The 18,178-nt window shown below is 35.1% G+C and overlaps 1 protein-coding gene and 1 pseudogene across 24 annotated transcripts in view; both read left to right on the top strand.

Annotated features, from left to right (window-relative positions):
- HDAC9 (histone deacetylase 9) overlaps positions 1-18,178 on the top strand; it is an 820,423-nt gene that overhangs the window by 385,169 nt on the left and 417,076 nt on the right. The window lies entirely within an intron of this gene.
- LOC109386971 (casein kinase I-like) overlaps positions 17,982-18,178 on the top strand; it is a 2,798-nt pseudogene continuing 2,601 nt past the window's right edge.

Genomic DNA, 18,178 nt, shown 5'->3' with positions numbered 1-18,178 from the left:
TCTAACTTCTACCAGAGCTTTTTACAGACTTGCTAAAATTCAGCCTGACTGTGAAATCCGGCTCCCATAACTTCCTCAGCTCAGTTGATCATATATTAACCCTGACCACAATTTTGTTGGTCACTCACTCTCTGCCTTTCCCCTGCTGTGTTCTGCTTTGCGTGTGGTTGATGCTGCCAGACATCATTTCCCAGGCTGCTTTGCCAACTGTTTCTTTCTTAGGTTCAGCCAACAGGAAGCACTGGGTAGAGATTGAAGGGCAGATGGGTAAGACCCCCCACCCCGTTCCCTACTCTGTGCTGACTGGTCTCCCAGAAGCCCTTCCCTTATGGTCACATTGTATGTTAATGGCTCCATATCTGTCCAAATGGCTGCATTTCTCCATGGTCCCAAATCTATAATTTCACAGACCTGGCCTTGCTGCCCATAAGGGTGGCACCTTGGTGGCCTTCTGACTTTCTGGCTTATCCTGTCAAACTCAGCTTCTGGGCTCAAGTGTAACATATCATCTCTTTATCTCTCCAATCTTTGTGGCAAGTAGCACTTGTTTAAATCTCTGGGGTACCTTACCTTCCTCTGTTTTCACTTTTATCTCTTCCAACACTTCTCCAACTAATTCTGCCATCATAATTTTATTCTTTGAAGTAGTTTGCATGGGTCTTATTTCCCGGAATGGAAATAACAATGATGATGATATTTCTGTAACTGCTGATAATGAGTAATATGACTGAAAGATCAGAAGAGTTAACATTTAAAAGAAATTTAGGGAAACCAGAGGGACTGGAGCCTCGCTCATAAGCACAGGTTTAACTTGGTAATATAGACAGGTTTTAATTTTGTGACAAAGGATTCACATAAATGAACTCTCTTAAATTATCAAAAAGAATGTGAGATATTTGTCACATAGAGTAAGAGAGTAAGTTTAATTTTTAGTAAAATAGAAACTACTGTTGAACCTTACATACATATATATAGATCTATATATATCTATCCATATATATATTATATATAATATATATGTGCATATATATACATTATATATATATATATAGAGAGAGAGAGAGAGAGAGAGACAGAGAGAGACAGAGAGACAGAGACAGAGAGAGAGAGAGAGAGAGAGAGAGAGAGAGAGATAATTAACATACAANGCAGCCCACTGCTGCCCCACTGCAGACAACGCTGTCACTGGTGACTCACGGCAGCCCAGCTCCAGGTCGAGCTGTTGTTCACCATCTTAGCTGTAGAGGGTGTAGCGTCACTGGCCCATGTGGGATCCAAACCCCGGCCCTGCTGCTCAGAGCTGGCGTCCCAAGCCAACTCTTAACCAATGTGCCACTCAGCCAGCCCCATTCCTGCAATTTTCCATTTAATATTTTCGGACTTCATTGTTCGAGGATAACTGAAACCTCAGAAAGCAAAACTGTAGATAAGGGGGGACTACTGTATACATAAAAGATCCAGCAGTATATATTAAGATCTTAACCATGGAAACCTCTCCGTGTTAGGAATTGATTTTAATATCTTTCTGATTTTTCTTTTTTTTGGTAACTTTGTACAGTACCCATATACAGGTGTAATAATAAAGGTGTAATAAAACAAGGAATTGTAAACAATGTGCAACAGTTACATAATGGTTAATTATTATTGGTCTGCATATAGATTATCTCATTACACTTAAAAACAGCATATATGAGAAGTTTTAATAGCATAATAAAATATTTCTATCATAATATTTAGTGAAAAGAGAAGGGTGAAAATTTTTTTTTTACATATTTTGGTCTCATTATATATATGTAGTCCAAAAGGAGATCTCACAGGTATTGTTTCTAGGTGGTAAAAGCCTGGAGTTTTCTTTCATTTTCTTTTATGTTTTATTTTTTATAATTAACATACAATAGTTTTTATTTGGAGAAAATGTATATCATCAAAAATTTTATTAGAAGAGCTCTAGTGTGTCTTTCAAAAGTTTTAGGTTTTTGTCTCAGGCAGTTCAAAAAAGTTATAATTGCAAATCATGACTATTTAAATAAAAACAACACTTCATGCTAGAAATACATGTTGAGAGAGGATTTATGCCTTCTATAAGGGTAGGGTAAGTGTCTACAAAATTCTTGTAGGCAAAAATGGTTATTAAAATTCGTATAAATTCAGCCTAAAGGTAGGTTCCTTAATAGTACTTTTCATTAAGTCATTCATTCAGCAATTACATATAGAACACATATGTAATTGGGTCATGGGATTCAAAAGTAAGAAATATAAGAGAAGATATACCCAAAATTGACTGTTGTCTTATCTTTTGGTCAAAAGTTGGAAGAAGGTTAAATTATCTTATGACAGCAGTATCATATGTGATCAAATGTCCAAAGCATCTTTACTATCTAAGTAATATTTACTGAATTTCCAGATGTTCTCTCAGCTCTTTAATTAGGCTCCCTGATTTCTGTCTCATTCCAGTGTTGAAGTCAGCAGCCAAATTCCACATATGGAAAAATGTTCCTCTGGAAGTAAATTGAGTATTTTAAAATTTACTGTCACTTATCTTAATATTGTACTCAATAAAACTTCTGTTTCTCAGTGTTTCTCCACACATTTTCATGTGTTTGTTAAATTGCTGGTAATGCTACATAATTTAGCAGAAAGCTAATTGGATTCTACCTCATCTAGATTGGTGTTAGGGGTAATGGGATAAATCATTCTTTGAAGTAATTAAATCTAATAGTTTTATTTCTTTTTGGTTTAACCTTTATTTACTTCTTAGATGGTAAATTCAGAAAGCTGTTAACATTACTGTTTATTCAGAAGGCTTGTGAATGTCTTATGAGAAAAATCTACCAGATAAGAGTAGAAAATTAGGGAATCCAATACTTTCAAGAAGAATTTTTAGTGGACCTTATTAACATTTTAGTTTTAAGTTAAGAGAATATTCAGTGCTCAAATTCCCGGCTACTTTAGAAATAGTATGATTATGGCTATTTTTAAACCCAGAAAAAGCTATTTTGGAGTCCTATTAGTTCAACATTCTAGATCTATTCTCCATGTGATATTGACTTAAAATTTAAAAAGCAGATGTAGGTCAAAGGAGATTCTGCAAACACTTTCAGTGTTTTATCCTGGGGTTTTGACAACTTTAAAGCAATGGCGAGATGGTGAGTTTCTTTTTTTTTTTTATATCTAACCTAAATCCTCCTGGTTTATTTTACAGTCATCTCTTCCTAACTTTTCTTTATTAAAAGTGAAAATAAATATGTAATTCTTATGCTTGTTTTTCCTTTCAGCAATGGTATCTGTTTTGCCCATAATACACAGAGACAGAAACATAACATCTCATGAAAGATAAACCTTATGAAGAACACACAAGAAACTGTTAATAGGAATTTCCTCTAGGAATAGTGGTGGGAGGTAAAGAGTGAGAAAGAGGAATTTGGAACTTCTATTTTATCCTTTATACTGTTGAAGTATTTTGCCAGGCACATACCGTTAATTATAGAATTTCAAACAAAACCCAGAAAGTTTTATTTATTTACACACACATTATAAGTTTACAATAGGCTTTTGGCATATTATGAGTTTAATAAATATTTAATCATATTTCAGCATTTATATTTTTATTTTTAAAAGTGTGCCTACCACCTGCTGAATGTGAAAGAATCTAGCATTACAACAATTTTAACAATATGTGACACCTGGAATAAACAGACACAAACACTTTAAACATATTTAAAAGGTGTTTAAAGAATATTCTTAGATTTGTTAAACTTAGCCACCCAGATGAAGAGTTTCTTTTCATAACAAACCAAAATTATTGGATACAATCTTGGCCATGTAGAACTTCACGCACTCAGTACTCTTTTCTGTCTCATTCATTAATCCTTCTTCTTCTGTTTTAATATTTCATTTTCAGAATCTTCAGAAAACACACTCATCCCTACTACTACAATCAAATAAACATATAACTTATTCCAAAGTGTAGAATATTTCCAATTATTGATGTTTCTTCCATAGGCTTTGATAAATAAGGAACTAGAGAGCTACAACGGGTAAAAGGTGACAAGAATGACATCCTGAGACTTTTGTTCTGCTGTCATTTAGGAGCTACACATCAGGGCTCATTTCAAGACTGAATTTCAGAACAAATCCCCTAAATCTATACACCATACTCTACAGATGTGGAGACAGAAGTTGTGCCTTGCCTAACACCCTGATACTTGGTTCTCATAACACCAAGATCATATGTAGATTTAGTCCCTCTTTGGGCTAATTTGCTTTTCTCACAACTATTATAACTTTTATAGTAAATGTGAGATTTGTAGGCTGCCAATAGAAAACTAATTTCAATCTCTTTCCTCTCTGACCATTCAAACTAGTAGTGGAGGAGAAGTCTGTCCCAACACTGAGGATGAACTGTAGGTCCCATGACTTTTCTGGTCACTCTCAGATAATTAAAAGTCCTTGAACGCTAAATTGTTTCAGTTTAGTATTTATCGATGTAACCCTCAAGCCTTATTCAAAGTAAAAGTTTCTCAGCTCAGCTCAGCTGCATGGATGAGCCTGATGTAGAAAAGAAAGGCATTTGTCAACTTCCCTAGTTTCCCCAGATTTTGGATTCTATCCCTCCTCCATCAGCTTGGTAACAGTGTGAAGTTGAGGAGCAGTGAGGAGTCAGGAAAGGTAATATATGTTAGATTTTCCTATGAGCTGCCTCAGACAAATGACTAAAGCTGGCTCTTTTCCTTTGGGTGCTTATTAGGGTTCACTCACCCAGAGTTCCCTGAACTAAGTGAAGTACTCCCCAATTGGCCAATTATAACTGCTCCTTCCCACTTTGGCCATCAACTTGTACACCTCTGGAATATACCTGAAGTTTCCTTGACCCATTAGGTGTCCCTCATGGGCAGATTCTGACAGCCCCAGGTCAGTCTTGTCATTCTCTTTCTTTGGCCCAAATCTGGGCGACATGATACACCCACACCTTAGACCAGCTCATCTGGTGCGTCATCATTTCCCAAGTCGATTCAATTACCAGCTCAGCCTTGGCTGCCATTCTTTCGATTTCTCATACTTGAGCCAGAAACCAGTCCACCCTGTCTGTAAAACTTCGAGAAACTGATCCAGTTCTCCACATGTTCTTTGAAGCCCTTCTCACTAATATTAAGACGTGGGACAAGCAAGCCTTCCATCACTAAGGAGGGGAAGGTGGAGATGGGGGACACATTGACACTCTCCCTCAAGAAGTTCTCCATATCTTCTCCAACTCCTTGGTCAGTTTTACTGTAGTTCTTTTATACCTTTGAATGTTGAGAAGCCAAGGGTCCCACATGGGTTTTCAGTTTATTCCTTTGCCATCCTAAATACGTTGTCTAGAATGTGGGATTAGGTGACACCTATTTTCTTGAGGCCTAAGCCAAAATAGAGACAACTACATAGTTAACAGCTTTGGGAATATAACTTTTTTTTTTTAACTTTTATGCAGTCTATGAGATGCTTTTTTCATTCAAATATCACCTTCTAAGGTCTATTTGTTTTGTCTTTGCTTGTTAGAGGCAGTAATGCTGGCTGTACTACCTAAATATAAGCTTAGATACAAGCTTAGATACTTAAGATGGGCCACGATGACCCAAATCTTGTATTTTCCTATGTTTATTTTGATCGATGATTTATTCACTAGAATAGAATATACTTAACATGATATGAACATTTATGTACAAGTTTTTGTGTGGATGTGCTTTTCATTAGTCGTGTTGTATGTATCTAGGAAGGACTAGCTGGGTCCTAAGTGCTTGTCAACCCTTGTTACAACATCTTTTTGATTACAGCCATTCTAATGGGTTGTGAAGTGGTATCTCGTTGTGTTTTTGATTTGCATTGCCCTGAAGACTAATGATGCTGAGTAACTTTTCAAGTGCCTATTAGTCATTTGTATGTCTTTTTTGAAGAAATGTCTTTTCAAATCCTTTGACCATTTTTTTTTAATTGGGTTGTTTGTATTTTTGTTGTTGAGTGGACTTGGGGGGAGGGCTGGGGGGGATCACTTCATAGATTGTGTAGATGCCTGACCACTGCACTATACACCTGAAGCTGATGCAGAATAATATTGAATGTCAACTATAATTAAATATGTATACATATATATAGTATATATATATATATATTTATGTATATGTATTCACAGGATGTAAAGTACAGCATAGGGAATATAGTCAATGGTATTGTAATAGCTCATATGTATGGTATCAGATGGGTAGCAGACTTGTTGGGGTTATCACTTTGTGAGAGGTGTACATGTCTAATCATTATGTTGTTTTGTACACCTGAAACAGATATAAATAACTAAATTTTAAAAAGTTTTTATACTTTTATATATACTGGATGCTAGACCCTTATCAGATATATGATGTGTAAATATTTTCTTTCATTGTGTGCATAGATGTTATCATTTTCAGCACAAAAGTTATTTTTATGTAGACTAATTTATCTGTTTTTCTTCTTCACTTGTGCTTTTGATTTTTTCTAAGAAACCATTGCCTAATTCAAGTCACAAGGATCTACTCCTCCTATGTTGTCTTCTAAGAATTTTATCATTTTAGCTCTACATTTACATTTATGATCCATTTTGAGTTAACTTTTTCATGTATAGTGGAAGGTGGGATTCCAGCTTCATTTTGGCATCTGGATATCTAGTTGTCATAGCATCATTTGTTGAAAAGACTCTTCCTTCCCCTATTGAATTGTCTTAACACTATTGTCAAAAAACAATTGGCCATAAACGTGAGGCTTTGTTTCTAACTTGGTTCTATTCCACTGAGCTCTGTATCTGGCCTTATGCCAGTATTTCACTGTGGTGATTATTGTACTAGTTTTGTAGTAAGTTTTGAGATCCAGAAATGTGACTCCTCCATATTGTTTTTCCTGCTCAGGATTGTATTGGCTATTCTGGGTCCCTTCCATTTCCATATGAATTTTAAGATCAACTTGTCAATTTCTGCAAAACAAACAAACAAACAAACAAAGCAAAACTGGGCATTTGATGGGATTGTATTGAATCTGTGGATCAGTTTGGGGAGTATCTGTGAACATGTGATGCCTTCCCATTTATTTAGACCTCCTTTAATTTTCGTCCAAAATTATAATTTCACTGTGCAAGTATTGCAGTTATTTTTTTTAATTTAAAAAACAATGTTACTTTTTTTTTTATGTAGGTCATGTTTTATTGACCTTTTACTTAGTTGGATTGTATTTACTGATCAAAAGCTTCCAGGGAGTTCTAAAATATTATAATGTGGTTTTGTACCACTAGAACATTGTTGTGATGACTAATAAAATAGTTAATTGCCATTTTTATATGCTCCCATTTTTTTTCTGTCAAAAGATTTTGGCTCTTTAAGAAAAAAAGTGTATGTTCTTTTCCCCCATGACTTTACAATTAATGAAATAGTTCAATGTTGCTATAACAGTGCTACCATAATCTAATGTTATCAGTGATTTTTTAAAAAAATAATTCCTACTTGTTTCATCTTGCTGACTATACCTTGAAGATGTCTCTTAAATATACCTCTTTCTTTCTTATGTTTGCTAGCCCTATTTGATGATTACCTTCTTACTGTCTTTTTTTGCTTTTGCCTTAGCTTTTTAGCTGTTTCCCCATCCTCCAGCCTTTAATATCCTCTACTCAAAAGTCTTTCTTATGACCCCTTCAGAATTAATTTTTCCTATTTCTGTGATCCCATAGTTTATTTAAGCTGCTTTGTACAGCATGTTTCATAGAGAAAATTCTCAAAACTTGGCACCTATCAACATTCAAATAGTTAGTATAGCCGTTATCGTATTTTATACTTTTTGTATGTTTTCTTGCCGTCTCTTCCCTTAGATTCCCACCCTGCTTGGATTATACATCTTTTGATAACAACTAGTTATGACTCCTTACCTTTCTATTTACAGGCCTATGTAAATAAGAAATAAGAAAACTGACTTAAGTTAGAAGAAAGTAACTGAAAAAAATTTACCCATGCTTATAAATTAATCAGTCCTGCTTTCTGTCTGTCAAATTATGAATAGTATTAATTCGGTGATAAACAAATGAGCTATTACAGTTTTCTCAAGTTTGAAGTCACATTTTTTTTTTGACTTGCCTATTCCTCTCAAGCTTCCAAGAATATAAGTATATTTTAAAAGAATTGTATTTCTGGCTTTATTTTACAATATGGTTTTAGCATAATGAGGGAAAGCTGGGATATAGTAATCTAAGCTAAGTGAAAAATAAGTGCTCAATTCTAATGTACAAAAACAGAATCTAAGATGCCAGTTTTTTAAAATAATGCTTTCACTCTGAATAACAATTAAGTACACTTCAATATTTATATCCCTTTCAATTATTCTGTACCACATGCTTATGTTGCTCAATGGGTCTCTACTTCTAATTCTTTTGGTTAAGATACTACCTTTGTGCTAATATTTTATTAATGAGATATTAAAATACAATTCACAGTATTCACAATTTCAATTCTGTACCTTTTTTTTCCTTCAGGACATAGCAAGTGCCATTCCTTACAAAGTTATTTGTAAACTCATCTTTGGGTTCCACTTTTCTCTATGCTTATCCTTTTGACTGTAAAATTCATGAATATAAGGATGATATCTTAGTTTTCTTTGTATCTTAAATTCCTAGGCCAACACTCATTGAATGTATTTTTTGAAAGTATCCCATGGTTTGTTTATCATATAATTTAAAATTGAGAATCCAAATATTTTTCAAAGGGAGAATTTTTGAAAGTAAGTTTTTTCCTAACATCTTAACATCCAAACTCTGTTCACAAGATGACTTAATCAACACCATATCAGAGACAGCTTGCTGTGTTTACCATTGTTGGTTGAGCCGGCATATGTCCAAAACAGTTGGAATGAGAAAAACAGTATTGACTTGAAGCCAGACTAGAGTGAGGGGGAGAAAAAGAGTTCTCTAACTATTGAACAGGACCAAATGCTTTGGACAATATAGGGTACTTCTGTAGAAAATGGTGGGGGGGAGGGGAGGGGGGCGGCGGCGGATTTTTTTTTTTTACCAGAAAAAAGGGAGGTTCAGTTCATATCTAAATGTACTGAAATAATAAAAATAAATTGTCAATGTGGCTTTCATTTAGTTATATAAGCCTTTGCAAGTAATATTATGTTAACCAAAAAGGGAATTCTAAGATATTTAAATTGTGGGTAATTATTTCTCAGTTTTACTTTTCGACTTTAGTTGGTTTTCTTGTTTCTAATTACTGGCAATTTTCTGTTACGTTATTAAGCAATGTGGGTGTCTTTGACTATCCATCACATTTCATGGGATCAGAATAATATTTTAGATTTTTTCTCAAATTGGGTATTGTATTACTCTATAGTAGCACTTTGCAAGTAAGGAAAATGTTTATTGTAATTTTCATAAGTGATGAATTACAAAATGTAGATATTTTTGTTTGTTACACCCCACTGAGAAACAACTGTTGTGCCAAAAGATACATTTTCATTGAAACAGAAAATGGAATGTAGTGTTTTGTGTTTATAATGGAAGGTTTGAGGAGAAGTTTCCAAACAACACAATTAAGGAATAAAACCTTTTGACCATAATTGAGTTTTATATCTCAGGCAAAGCCTGCTTTGGGGTAATTTTTAATTAGATAAAGCTTTTCTAGAGTGGTTCCTGGTTTCTATTCTCTGTTACTTTCTCCTATTGGGTAGGACTCTCTGTCTTCCCTCCCAGGATTCCTTGTTTTCTCTGTGGTAAGAACCTGCTTGGTTATTGGATTACCCAGATAGTTCAATAAAGGGTAAAAATAATTGCCTCTCTCATGAGATAGAAGTTCTGATAGAGACTGATACATATTGTATATAATTTGGGGGATAAAGAGAGAATAGCCTTGGTACAGAAAGAGCCCTGGGAATCATTACTTCAGCCTCTTGTTTGATTTGTTTTATACATGAGTTCCCCAAGGCCCACAGAAGTGATCAAGATTAGAGCTGGGGACTCAGGTTTCTTTCGGACAAGTTCTGCTTCTGTCTTTTGGCAGGATATTGGGAATTAGCTAGTGATTGAAAGATGACTTGATAGATTAATGTATCCATTTATTTGTGTTCTAAAACAATTGTGTCCAATGATTCTAAGAGAATCAAGTAAGACAAAGACTTGGTGTTAACAATATGATGATACCGATGAGTTTGGTGAAAGCATTTTCAGCCTACCATGGAAGGTGGAAACTAGGTTTGTACCCTGGGACCTGGAGGTGAGAGTGGACGGAGGAGCGATGCACTGTGTATTCAGAATCAGACTCACTCAGGCTCTGAGCTTGGTGATCAGGTCAAGTGTGTCAGGCCTGGCTTCCTCTTTACTGAAGATGAGTTTTTCTTAGGAGATGCCTTAGTCATTTATGCAAATGGACATCTGCTGTGCCAGCCCCACCTGCTCTCCAGACATGCCCAGAAATTTCTGAACCTTGGCTTTGACTAAATCCTGCGTCCTGCCAAATTTACCTTGACAGGAATAAACCCAACTGAACGGCCTACATAAATCTAACAGAAATGTGCCAAATGTAGCAGGCTGAATTTCTTTACTGACCTAAGGAATCACAGGGAGTCCTATCTCCTCACTCCTCCTCCTTCACAGTCAGGGAGAAGAAACATGAATAACCCCTATACCAGTGCATGTCTCTTAGGATACAGGAAGATGTTTTGTGTTCTCTCTGATGCCTTTTGTTTAACTAAGGTAATATTTACTTTCCATTTTGAGAATTACAAATTCCAAACCATTGATTTAAAGCATTTAAAACAAAACAAAACACTAGAACATAAACTTTTGTATAGCAAATGAGTTCTCAAGCTGCTGAGTCTCCTCTACTGGTCTGATCTAAGTTATATTATAAATTCTGTGGAAAATAAAATTGGAACTATTGGATTCAGAATGGCTTTGCTAAGCTCTATGATTAGCAGTGTATTTCCTATGATCTTGGGTTACATTAATTTAAAATTACATTAATATCTGGAAGGACATTTGGGTAACTTTTTTTCCATAAGTTTTTTTTTTTTTCTTTTTTTTTCTTTTTTCCTTACAATGCCTAACTACTAGGGCTATTTTGTTTGAGGCACCAAATATATTTAGTGGTTTGGCTGCAGATCTATCACTAGGGTATAATAGCCAACCTTGTAGTTGTATTATTGTAGCTTTGAGGTACAAGTGATGTTTCTTTAAAACCTCAAGGTTTTAAAATATTCAATATGAACTAAATCAACCCACACATTATTAACAAAAATTTTAATGTCAAATAAACACAATATCCTGTAATTTCCAAACATTCCTTTCCTAAACTCATTGAAATGTTGATTTCCATAAGATGTACTGGCCTTTTGGGGGTATATATATATATATATATATATATATATATATATATATATATAATATATTTATATAATATTTATATAATATATATAATATTATTGTCAAATAAACACAATATCCTGTAATTTCCAAACATTCCTTTCCTAAACTCATTGAAATGTTGATTTCCATAAGATGTACTGGCCTTTTGGGGGTATATATATATATATATATATATATATATATATATATATATATATAAAATTTATATAATATTTATATAATATATATAATATTATTTATATATAATTTATGTCACATATATAAATCTACATACATAATATATATGGAATTATAACCAATTCCTACACAGATGGAACCAGTCTATCTCTATTTTATTAAAAGAAATTCCAGTTGAACAAATATCTGTTCTAGATCTAGCTTCATGTAAGGTATTTTATCACTGCCTCATGGGAAAGGGATACATTAGAAGGAGAACCCACCTGAATCTCTTAGTATGGAATTTGATGCAGTGACTTTTATTTAACATCGTTCTAAATTAATAATTACCATGATTTATGGTAAGTAAGCAAGATATAAAAAGTAGCAGTTAAAAAAAGATGTTTCGGGGCTGGCCGAGTGGCGCGATGGTTAAGAGCTGGCTTGGGACGCCAAAGGGCCCCGGTTCGGATCCCACATATGAGGGCCAGTGACACTGCCCTCTGCAGCTAAGATGCTGAACAACAGCTCAACTTGGGGCTGGGCTGCTGTGAGTCTCTGGCAACGGCATAGGCTGCAGCCCCTGCTGCGGTGGGTTGCCATGGGCTACCGTGTGTAGCCGACAGCCAGTGTGAGCGGCCAGCAGCCGCCGTGAGCGTCCGTCCAGAAGCCGGCAACTGATCTACCTCGACCAGGAAGAGCGCAATGATGGTGCCAACTTGGGCCAGTGAAGCAACGTCCTCCACAATCAGACTGAAGAACAAAAGAACAGCAACTTGCCTGTCCCCATTCCCCCAATTCCCCAGCACTGTTCCCATCCCCCAATTCCCCAATTTAAGAAGAAAAAAAAAGATGTTTCGTACGTGACTTGGGAAAAATTAACACTAACCTGTCTGGTGTGCCTTATCCTCACCTGTGAAATGGGAATAATGATAAGACTGTTCTACTAAATGAAAAAAAATCCATGCAAAAACTGGTAGCTAGTGCTCAGCACATATTGTTCCCTTAAAAATGCCATCATTTTTATCTGTATTTTTCTTTTCCAGTTTAGACCTTAATGCAAAGAGCTAGCAACAAAGTCTAAAATTAATGAATCAATCCAATGAAAATACTTAGAGCTTCTTTTGCATGGTGTTTTCCTTGTCAGCATATCTGCTTCCTAATTATGTTTTATTTCAGCTGAAATAAATTGTGGTATTTTTTAATCTTCTACATTAAACCAGTAGGGTAGAGAGCAGGGATGTGGCTTGGAAATTTGAATTTCATAGGAAAGTACCACTGTGCGAGGGTAAAAATTGGCCATAGATTCTCTACAGCAGGGTTTGGCAAACTTTTTCTGTAAGAGCAGATAGTAAATGTTTTTGGCTTTGCAGGCCGTTCTGCTTCTGTCACACTCAGCTCTGACTTTGTAGCGCGAAAGCAGCCATGTACTGTGTTCCAATAAAACTTTATTTATGAACTCTGAAATTTCAATTTCAGATAATTTTCATGTCATGAAATCTCTTTTTATTTTCCTTTTTAACTGTTTAAAAATGTTAAACTCATTTTTAAGTAGCAGGAGGTTAAAAAAAGGGGGCGGGGAGGCTGGATTGGCCTGTGAGCCATAGTTTTGTTGACTCCTGCTATATAGAGTTCAGTTCACTTTTAATACTTTAAATAACTTATTATACTTTTGTTTGTACAAATTGTGCCACTTCAAATTATAGACTGATCTCAAAGCTATGCTTAAAATATTGAGAAGCGTTCTGTAAGGCTGACAGTTCTTTGAATACAAGCTATTTCTATAAACAGATACTACGAGTTCTACCAGAAATAGAAATTTTAATGACAGTCTAATTAAAGACAAGCCACTGAGATAAATTATTACATTTTCTTATGCCAAGTTATGAATGTCTTTAATTAATGCACAGATATAGAAAAATTGATTTCTGTTTATTTGCATGTTTTTTAAAAATTAGATTTCTAACAATTTTAGACTCTTCTTTGAGGTAGACCCTTTCAATTACCTAATAAATTATGCCTTGGTGGCTAGTGATCATCTCTCATAATGCACAGGGAATTGTGAACACGCACACACACACAAAAAAAAATCCCTGAAATAAAAAAATAAACTACCACATTCTATCCTGTCAAATCTTTTTTCCTATTGTCAAAAAACAGCTGTCTCTTCATTTTTTGTTACTACTTCCTTTCTTCAATTAAAAAAGGCACCTAACAATTTATAAACAATACATTCAAACCTCATTAACACTGTTTACAGTTAATTATAATTCAAGCTGTCTACCTCTGATATAATCCAGTGGGATTTAGTTAATCAAGTACTAGTGATGACTTCATTATTCGACAATCTTTGCCTATGAGTTAATAGATTCAGATTGGAGAATAAGATGAATTTAAAGATTTGTCTAAACCCTACAGAATTTTCTGTAACTGAAAGAAAAGGGTGAAATACCAAAATGGCAATTCCTAAATACAGCATTCCTAAAAAAGTGCTGAAACCTACACATTGAGAAAGATGCTGTGAACTCACCTGAAAACACACAAATGCCTCAACATATGCACAAATGTGTTCCATTACACATCTCTGCAGTATATGTTGGCAATTACAAGTAAATGCTGCTCCTTATCTCTAAAAATAAAAATGTGTAGTATTATTTTAACAAAAACTTTTTCGTCTCATTTATATGAAGGCACACTCCAATGGGAACTGCATAAAAATTAAATCAGATATCTATTGTGTAGACCTCAAGAATAAGAATGGAGTATCTAAAATCGTGGACTCTGGAGCTGGATGGTGTGTGTTCTAATTCCTGTTGTAGCACTTAGTGTTAATAGCTTTGTGACCTTGGCCAGGTTCCTCTGCGGCCTCCTTTTTCCTCATTTGTGAATGAAGGTCATAATTTTGTCTACCCCATAGGTTACCAGAGAGTACAACCTCATAGTATTATAAAAATAAATAAATAAATTAGCATTTGTTTTATAAAGCGTTCAGAACAATGTCTGGCACATAATCAGTGTCATACTGGTATTGGATCCATAATTGAAATGAAAAGAAAATAATTTGCCAGACCAACCAACATTATGGTATTAGCCTTTGTTCTTACCCAGGTTTAGAAAGCCAGATTTAGAATTGGCATAGGGAAGCAACATTTTATTTGAATGCTGAAGCCCTGAAAACTTTGCATAATTCCAAGCTTGCATAATTATTTTAAAACTTACATAGCCAAAGCTATTCCTGACAAAGGATAGTGGGTATTTCTCCTTATGAGCAAAAAGTGGTGCCACCATGTGGCAATAACATAAACACAGGTGCCAATGCATTTGTCTGGCGAGGTTTGAAATTATACAATGGTAGGTGAATTTTAATTTTTTAACATTTACTTTTCCCCCAAAATTGTATGTATGAAGTGAAACTTTATTAATGATTTCCATTTCAGAAATTCCTAATTCCATGAAACAGTAATGCATTGTTCTTTGAATGAGCAGTAATGTAATTTGCCTCAGTTTTGAATTTGGAAAATAGAAATAAAGGAGTCAGAGCAGTGATTTTCAAACTGAATTTCATGGACTCTGAATTCCCAGGTGAGGAAGCCACAGAGCAAATGAGTGGGTGGGACATCAGTTCTTCCTTAATAGTTAGTTACACTCGTATTGGTTTTTTTTTTGTGTTTTTTTTTTTAAAGATTTTTATTGGGGAATTAGGGGATGGGAACAGCACCAGGGAGTTGGAGGAAGGGGAACAGACAAGTTGCTGTCCTTTTGTTCTTCAGTCTAGTTGTGGAGGATGTTGCTTCACTGGCCCAAGTTGGTACCATCATTGCTCTCTTCCTGGGTGAGGCTGATCAGTCGCTGGCTTCTGGACGGCCACTCACGGCGGCTGCTGGCCGCTCACACTGGCTGCTGGCTACACATGGTAGCCCATGGCAACCCACTGCAGCAGGGGCTGCAGCCTAGCTGTCACGGGCCACTCACCGCAGCCTGGCTCCAGGTCGAGCTGTTGTTCAGCATCTTAGCTGTAGAGGGCAGTGTCACTGGCCCTCATATGTGGGATCCGAACCGGGACCCTCTGGCGTCCCAAGCCAGCTCTTAACCAACGTGCCACTCAGCCGGCCCCTTTTTTTTTTCTTTTTTTTTTTTCTTGTATTGGTTTTAGATGTTGGGGTTATTCATAAGATTTTTAAAAATATTTTGAGTTTTAAAAAAATTTGAAATATTTACTTTTCAATTACAGCTGACATACAATATTATATTAGTTTCAGGTGTGCAATATAGTAAGTAGACATTTATATAAGGTTTTATTTGAAGAAAGTGACTAGCTGTTTCAAGAAATGTTTTTGCTTTTCAAAAGCCAATGCAATCCTAGATTAGAAGATTTTAGTGGGGCTTTAAGACTTTTTGCTTTGTAATAAAGATTTTTTTTTTCTGAACTTAGGAAACAACTGAGATCTGGAGAAGAAAAAAAGTGCATTGTTTGAAGTTTTATTCCCATTTTGCAGGACTGACATTGAGAGGGTAGAAAAGACATGGTTTGCATCGAAGAGGAAAAGGAAGGGAAGCATCACGAATGGCGTTTCTGCCCTTTTTCTCGTCTCACTTTCCAGTACCTTTTCCCATATGCCATTGTCTTGAATATATTAAGCATTGAAGCTTTCAGAAAATATTGAAATGTGTTTTACTGGTTAAAGTTCACTTTTTCTTGCTGGCAGGACACAAGAACCAGTAAGAGCTCTTTTTTTTTTCCTATCAAAACACAACACAGTTATGTACTTCTGCAAACAAGGGTTCCTGATAGAAGACTGATAGCATATTCTTTGCAAAGAGTTTATTTGCTGAATAAACAAATGTGATGGGTTCAATAAAGAGTCTGTGAGAGAGCGATATCTGCTGAGAGAGTAACTTTTTTCTCAGCATTAAACTTAAACGTATTTACTAAATTTCTGCTACATGTCAGGCTATGGAAAGATTCTGGAGTGAGAAAGGAATCCTCTGCCTCAAATATTAGGTTTTCATAATAAGGAGGCAGTTTTGTTAGCCATTTGCAAATAGTAATAACTTATTACTTGTCTGTAACCTAGAAGAAATATAAGTTGTAGGAAAAAATGGAAAGGAGACCATTTGTCCCACATTCATTGTAGTTCTTGTAGAAGCCATTTTGCTCTAGATCCCACATCAAAAGTGCTCTATGTGGCTACAGAAATAACTTTGGTAAAGATTAATACCTATATCTCCTATAAAACACTATAACATTCTCATCTACCGAAACCTTCATTTATAGATATCATTCTATCAGATTAAATTTTTATCTCAAATTACAAAACAATACGGATTAGGTTCTTAGCTCCTATGACCTTGAAGTTACGTAAATTGGCTTGGTTTTGTTTCCACGCTGCAGGAAACTCAGCAAAGCTTTCACTTGGTTCTCAAATAGTAAAGAACTAGCAAACACTGCAGTGCTTTAGACCTAAGTGGGTATTACAAATGAGTTGGCAATTCATGTTTGTGTTATGGTTTGTTATGACTGCTTAATTCAAAAGCATATTTGCAGAGAGGGAATTTGAATTAAGCAAATCAAAATAGTAAGGCTTTGATTAAAAAGTTAGCTTTCTTTAACTTAAATGTTGATATTTCAAGGCCTACTGATATTTTAGTCATTTGTGGTTATTTTTGTTTCCTGTTCAGACCCCTGGGAAATAAGAGAATAGTAAATCAAAGCCCAGATTGCTTCTTGCATTTATTTTCTTTTCATTTATGCCGTGTATTAGTGCACTTTAAAGAAACTAAAGACATGTCTAACTTGAGCGGAATCACTTTGAGGGAGAATTGTATTTCTGGAGTAATCAATTTAAATAATTATGGTTATAAAAATTATGCTTTTCATGTTTGAGAACTTACTAATTCTTTTTTATTTTCATGGTGATGCAATCATAAATATTAATAGTGGAAAATCGGCTAAGAATATTTGTATTACTGCAGTGAAATTTGGGCAGCATTGTCATCAAACTGGGGTTGTATTATTTGTTTTCCCATTTCCCTTTTTGATGTTAGGCACATTTAAATGTATTCACTTTTTTCAGGGAAAAAAAAATGTGCTTTCCAAGACTGAAATAATACTACACATTTCAGTGAAGAGCCTTCAATAACAAGTTCTTCAGCTTTTTTTTTTTAATCAGTTATTGGTTATTTTAGATGGCATGTTCAAGAATTTCGATTAACTTTAAGAGGATTTAGTCTCTTCTATTTATATTTAGTAATTTATTCCTTCATTTTAAAATTGGAGATTTGAAAAAATTCTTTGCTCCCAGTTCTGGTCTGATTTTCCAATAATCTAACACGCTGTAGTCATTCACGAAGTAGGCCTTATTATTTAGATAATTCAGGATTGTAGCCTGTTCTTGGTGATGCCCCTACTGAGGTAAGCATGGATGGGTAAGTTTTATTTTACCCAGTGGTGGTTGTCACTTCTCAGCATACTGAGGTTTTTTGTTTTGTTTTGTTTTGTTTTAAGATTTTTTTTAATTAGGGAATTGGGGGGATGGGAACAGTGCCGGGGAAATGGGGGAAGGGGAACAGAGAAGTTGCTGTCCTTTTGTTCTTCAGTCTAGTTGTGGAGGACGT

The sequence above is a fragment of the Hipposideros armiger genome, unplaced genomic scaffold (assembly GCF_001890085.2).
Source record: "Hipposideros armiger isolate ML-2016 unplaced genomic scaffold, ASM189008v1 scaffold_143, whole genome shotgun sequence".
Classification (NCBI taxonomy): domain Eukaryota; kingdom Metazoa; phylum Chordata; class Mammalia; order Chiroptera; family Hipposideridae; genus Hipposideros; species Hipposideros armiger.
The sequence above is the reverse complement of the archived record's forward strand: the minus strand, read 5'-3'. Positions and strand labels throughout refer to the sequence as shown.